This window comes from Apium graveolens, chromosome 5 (genome assembly GCF_009905375.1).
Source record: "Apium graveolens cultivar Ventura chromosome 5, ASM990537v1, whole genome shotgun sequence".
In the NCBI taxonomy this organism is placed as follows: Eukaryota; Viridiplantae; Streptophyta; class Magnoliopsida; order Apiales; family Apiaceae; genus Apium; species Apium graveolens.
This window is the reverse complement of record NC_133651.1, coordinates 264526425-264532431: the sequence shown is the minus strand read 5'-3', so window position 1 is coordinate 264532431 and position 6007 is coordinate 264526425. Positions and strand designations below refer to the sequence as shown.

The following is a 6007-nucleotide window of genomic DNA, read 5'->3' as shown; positions in this document are numbered from 1 at the left end:
TATTTACTCTTGTGACGTACTCTGTTTTAATATAATTAGTTTAGTTATTATTTTCTTGTGTTTGTTTATCATGATTTTATATGAACCCATGATGGCGATAAGTTCTATTATGGGCTAATCGTGATCATGGGGTTGCAACGGATTTATTATGGAATTCTCTAGTTAATTGTTTAATACTTTAGTATGTGATGATTGCATGATATCTAGTATTGGTTGTGCGTATTCGTCTTATGTGCGTCGCGAACATATAAGATAGGGTGTTAATCTCTTGTGAAGCGATGGTGGATCTTGAGATTTAGAACTTGCCATGCTAGCATAGGTTCATGTACGTTGTGCATAATTAGTGGGTAACTCTAACAGTTTTATTTGCCCTATGTAATCAAAAAGAAATAACTTGTGCTTAAATCGTTGTGTTGTCAATTTCTGTAGACATATAGGAACTCAACATAATTGATGACTATTCAACTTCTATCTTAATTGTGGATGTTTGGTAGAATGGTATTAGTACAATGAAAGTTGGCTTTTATCAGTTTCGTGTTATTCGATTAATATCATCACTGTCACATGCTAAAGGTAATAACAATGGCTATAGAAGGAAGTAATAATGAAGTTGTGATCTCATGAGTGTTTTATTATTGATAAATTGAAGTGTTAGTTAAGTGGTTAATTAAGTAGTTAATTATAGTTAATATTTAATCAACAATTTTAAGTGTTATCTTAACATTGAGAAGTAATCATACATTGGTGAGTGAGTTTAATTAGACAATAACTTAGTCTGAGTCTCTGAGGGAACGAACTAGAAAGTATTCTATATTACTTGCGAACGCGTATACTTGCGTGAATTTTAGTGCGTGATTTCGCCCTAACAAGTTTTTGGCGCCGCTGCCGGGGACTCGGCGTATTTGTTTAGTTTATGTACTTACCATCATTGGTCATTAGGACTCAGTGATTAGGACGTAGTAGTTAATTACTCTTTTCGGTTGTGTTTCAGGTACCTTAGCAAACGTTTATGCAAACTCGTTCTCGTGCTCGCAAGAGGACCTTAGATACAGCTGAGGAGAAAGACGAAGTTCTTGATACACCGGAGAAGTTAGATTTTGAGGATTCGGATTCAGGAACTGAGCAGAAAGAACCAGTAAACATGGGAGATCGTATTGTTCAAGCTGATCCAGCTCTTATGGATTTTTCTCGGCCTAAAATTGATGACATTCAGTCAAGCATCCTTCATCCGGCTATTCAAGCTAACACCTTTGAAATCAAGCCGGGCACTATTCAGATGGTGCAGAATTCTGTTTTTTTTGGAGGAGCGGCAACTGAAGACCCCAACATGCACATAAGGAATTTTGTCGAGATCTGCAGCACTTTTAAGTATAATGGCGTGACTGATGAGGCTATCAAGTTGAGGCTTTTCCCATTCTCACTGAGGGATAAGGCTAAAGACTGGTTACATTCTGAACCAGCTGGGTCCATCACTACGTGGCAAGATCTTGCGCAAAAGTTTCTGGTGAAGTTTTATCCAATGGCAAAGACTGCTGCTATGAGGAGTGCTCTTACTCAGTTTGCACAGCAACCTACAGAATCTATGTGCGAGGCTTGGGAACGCTACAATGAAATGTTGAGAAAATGTCCACATCATGGAATGCCGGATTGGATGGTAATCACTGGTTTTTATAATGGTTTGGGGGCTCAATCTCGGCCCATGCTCGATGCAGCAGCTGGAGGCGCCTTATGGGCTAAAAGCTATACTGAGGCGTATAATCTTATCGAGACGATGGCTGCAAATGAGCATCAAAACCCAACTCAGAGGATGACGTCAGGCAAGGTAGCAGGTATTCTGGAAGTTGATGCAGCCACCGCTATTGCAGCCCAGCTCCAAGCGCTATCAATGAAGGTTGATTCTCTGGCTACGTATGGAGTGAATCAAATAGCTATGGTTTGTGAGCTTTGTGCAGGTTCTCATGCTACGGATCAGTGTTCTCTTGTCAATGAATCTGTTCAGTATGTGAATAATTATCAGCGACAACAGCAGCCTGTGCCAGCGACCTATCATCCTAACAACAGAAATCATCCAAATTTCAGCTGGGGGAATAATCAGAATGCTATTCAGCCACCATATCAGCAAGGAGTAAGTAAACAGTTTAACCCACCTGGATTCCAGCAAACACAGCAGTATGCTACAAGGCAATCATATCCTCAACAGGGAAGTGCAGCTGCACCTACTAATGCTGATTTTGAGGAACTTAAGCTGTTGTGCAAGAGTCAGGCGGTTTCTATCAAGACCTTGGAAAATCAAATCGGTCAATTAGCCAATGCAGTGCTCAATCGTCAACCTGGCACTCTTCCCAGTGACACGGAAGTACCAGGCAGGAAGGAAGCCAAAGAGCAAGTCAAGGCTATTACCTTAAGGTCTGGAAAAGTAGCTGATGCTGAAAAGGCAAAAGAAGTCGAAGCTGAAGTTAGGGATGAAGAATCTAAGCAAAAGGAGAAAGCGGTGGAACCAAGGAAGACTACTGTTGAACACACTCTGCCTGAGGCTAATACAGGGGAGAAACAGCTCTATCCTCTACCACCTTTTCCTAAGAGATTGCAGCAACAAAAGCTGGATAGACAGTTCGGGAAGTTTCTGGAGGTGTTCAAGAAACTTCACATCAATATACCTTTCGCTGAGGCGCTGGAACAAATGCTTAGTTATGCGAAGTTTATGAAGACTATTCTTTCAAGGAAGGTGAAACTGGATGACCTTGAAACCGTTGCTCTCACGGAAGAATGCAGCGCTGTTCTGCAGCAAAAGTTACCACCAAAACTGAAAGATCCAGGAAGCTTCACCATTCCTTGCACCATTGGCAATCTAACTTTTGACAAGTGCCTTTGTGATTTGGGAGCAAGCATTAATCTGATGCCCTTGTCAATTTTTAAAAAGCTGGATCTGCCTGATCCAAAACCCGCATACATGTCGCTACAATTGGCTGACCGTTCCATTACTTACCCAAGGGGCATAGTTGAGGATGTGCTTGTCAAGGTGGATAAGCTCTTCTTTCCTGCAGATTTTGTTATTCTAGATTTTGAGGAAGATAAGAAGATTCCCATTATCTTGGGGAGGCCTTTCTTGGCTACTGGCCGTACCTTGATAGATGTGCAAAAAGGGGAACTTACTATGTGGGTCCAAGATCAGGATGTGACCTTCAACGTATTCAAGGCAATGAAATTCCCTACAGAAGATGAGGAGTGCTTAAAAGTGGATGTGATTGATTCTGCGGTTACTTCAGAACTCGATCACATGCTAATGTCTGATGCATTGGAAAAGGCCTTAGTGGGGGAATTTGACAGTGATGATGAAGATAGCAACGAGCAATTACAATATCTGAACGCTTCTCCATGGAAGCGAAAGCTGGATATACCATTTGAATCTCTTGGTACTTTTGACCTTAAGAATGCTGAAGGGAAGCTCAAACCATCAATAGAGGAAGCACCTACCTTGGAGCTCAAACCATTACCTGAACACTTGAGGTATGCGTTTTTAGGTGATTCATCTACGTTACCTGTTATTATTTCAGCTGACCTTTCAGGTAGTGAGGAAGACAAGCTCTTAAGGATTTTGAGAGAATTCAAATCAGCTATAGGATGGACCATAGCAGACATCAAGGGGATAAGTCCTTCATATTATATGCATAAAATTCTATTAGAGGAAGGTAGTAAGCCAACTGTGGAACAGCAGCGAAGACTGAACCCGATCATGAAGGAGGTGGTGAAGAAAGAAATTCTGAAATGGCTAGATGCAGGCATCATTTATCCTATTTCTGACAGCTCGTGGGTGAGCCCCGTGCAATGTGTACCTAAGAAAGGAGGTATCACTGTGGTCGCAAATGAAAAGAATGATCTCATCCCTACTCGAACAGTTACAGGATGGAGAGTATGCATGGATTATAGAAAATTGAACAAAGCCACAAGGAAGGATCACTTCCCTCTCCCATTCATTGATCAAATGCTTGACAGATTGGCGGGACATGAGTATTTTTGTCTTCTGGATGGTTATTCCGGGTATAATCAGATTTGTATTGCACCAGAGGATCAGGAAAAGACTACCTTCACTTGTCCATTTGGCACATTTGCTTTTCGTAGAGTTTCGTTTGGGTTATGTGGCGCCCCGGCCACCTTTCAGAGATGTATGATGGCTATATTCTCTGACATGATTGGAAATAACGTCGAAGTGTTCATGGATGACTTCTCCGTCTTTGGACACTCATATGATGAATGCTTGAATAATCTGCGCGCCATACTCAAAAGATGCGTGGAAACTAATTTGGTGCTTAATTGGGAGAAATGTCATTTTATGGTGCGTGATGGCATTATCCTTGGGCATAAGGTCTCTAGCAAAGGTCTGGAGGTGGATAAGGCCAAGGTGGGAGTCATTGAAAATCTTCCCCCACCTAATTCGGTGAAAGGAATCCGTAGTTTTCTCGGTCATTCAGGTTTTTATCGGCGATTCATCAAGGACTTTTCAAAGATATCTAAGTCGTTGTGCAATTTACTTGAGAAAGATGTGCCTTTCAAATTTGATGATGAATGTTTGGCAGCATTCGAAACTCTCAAGGAGAGTTTGATCACGGCACCAGTTATTACAGCACCAGATTGGACAGAACCGTTTGAGATGATGTGTGATGCGAGTGATTATGCGATAGGTGCAGTTCTGGGACAGCGCAAGAAAAATCTCTTCCATGTGGTCTACTATGCGAGTAAAACTTTAAATGGGGCCCAATTGAACTACACCACTACTGAGAAGGAGCTTTTGGCTATAGTCTTTGGCTTTGAGAAATTTCGATCTTATCTGCTTGATACGAAAGTGACAGTATTCACTGATCATGCAGCTATTCGCTATCTGGTTTCTAAGAAGGATTCGAAGCCGAGACTCATTCGTTGGGTGCTTTTACTTCAAGAATTTGAGTTAGAGATCAAAGATAGAAAATGTACTGAGAATCAAGTAGGCGACCATCTCTCTAGGTTGGAGAATCCCGATTCTACTTCACAAGATAGAACGTTAATCAATGAATCTTTTCCGGATGAGCAGTTGTTTGCAATTCAGGAGGAAGAACCATGGTTTGCAGATATTGTAAACTATCTTGTCAGCAATATAATGCCTCCTAATTTGACATCCGCGCAAAAGAAGAAGTTTCTGCATGAGGTGAAGTGGTATATGTGGGATGAACCATATTTGTTTAGACAGGGAGCTGACCAGATCATCAGGAGATGTATCCCGTTCTGTGAGACGGAGGGGATATTACGAGACTGCCATTCCACGGTTTATGGTGGACACTATGGAGGTGAGAAGACGGCAGCTCGTATTCTGCAAGCAGGTTTTTTCTGGCCTACCTTGTTCAAGGATGCTCATCAGTTTGTTTTAAGGTGTGATCGTTGCCAAAGAGTGGGAAATTTGTCAAGGAAGGATGAGATGCCATTAAATGTGATGCTTGAAGTCGAGATCTTTGATGTATGGGGAATCGATTTCATGGGGCCTTTTATCTCGTCTTGCAATAATCAGTACATCTTGCTGGCAGTCGATTATGTCTCAAAATGGGTCGAAGTTAAAGCTTTACTGACAAATGATGCAAAGGCAGTGCTAAATTTTCTTCATAAGCAAATTTTCACAAGGTTTGGAACACCTCGGGTAATCATAAGTGATGAAGGATCGCATTTTTGCAACCGTAAGTTCACTTCTATGATGCAGCGTTATAATATGAATCATCGAGTAGCTACTGCCTATCATCCGCAAATAAATGATCAAGCGGAAGTGTCTAACAGAGAGATAAAGCGCATTCTAGAGAAGGTTGTTTGTCCGTCAAGGAAGGATTGGTCTTTAAAGCTCGATGAAGCTGTTTGGGCTTACAGAACAGCATACAAAACTCCACTTGGGATGTCACCGTTTCAGTTGGTGTACGGTAAGGGATGTTATCTACCGGTGGAGCTTGAGCATAAGGCCTACTGGGCATTGAAGAAATTGAACCTGGATTTA

At 41.6% G+C, this 6007-nt stretch overlaps 1 non-coding gene across 1 annotated transcript; it reads right to left on the bottom strand.

The window, feature by feature from the left end:
- Nucleotides 1-1534: 1534 nt before the first annotated feature.
- On the bottom strand, nt 1535-1641 carry LOC141662682 (small nucleolar RNA R71). Its single transcript, XR_012550783.1, has one exon. It is a non-coding gene; the product is annotated as a small nucleolar RNA R71 (small nucleolar RNA).
- Between the last annotated feature and the right edge of the window lie 4366 nt (nt 1642-6007).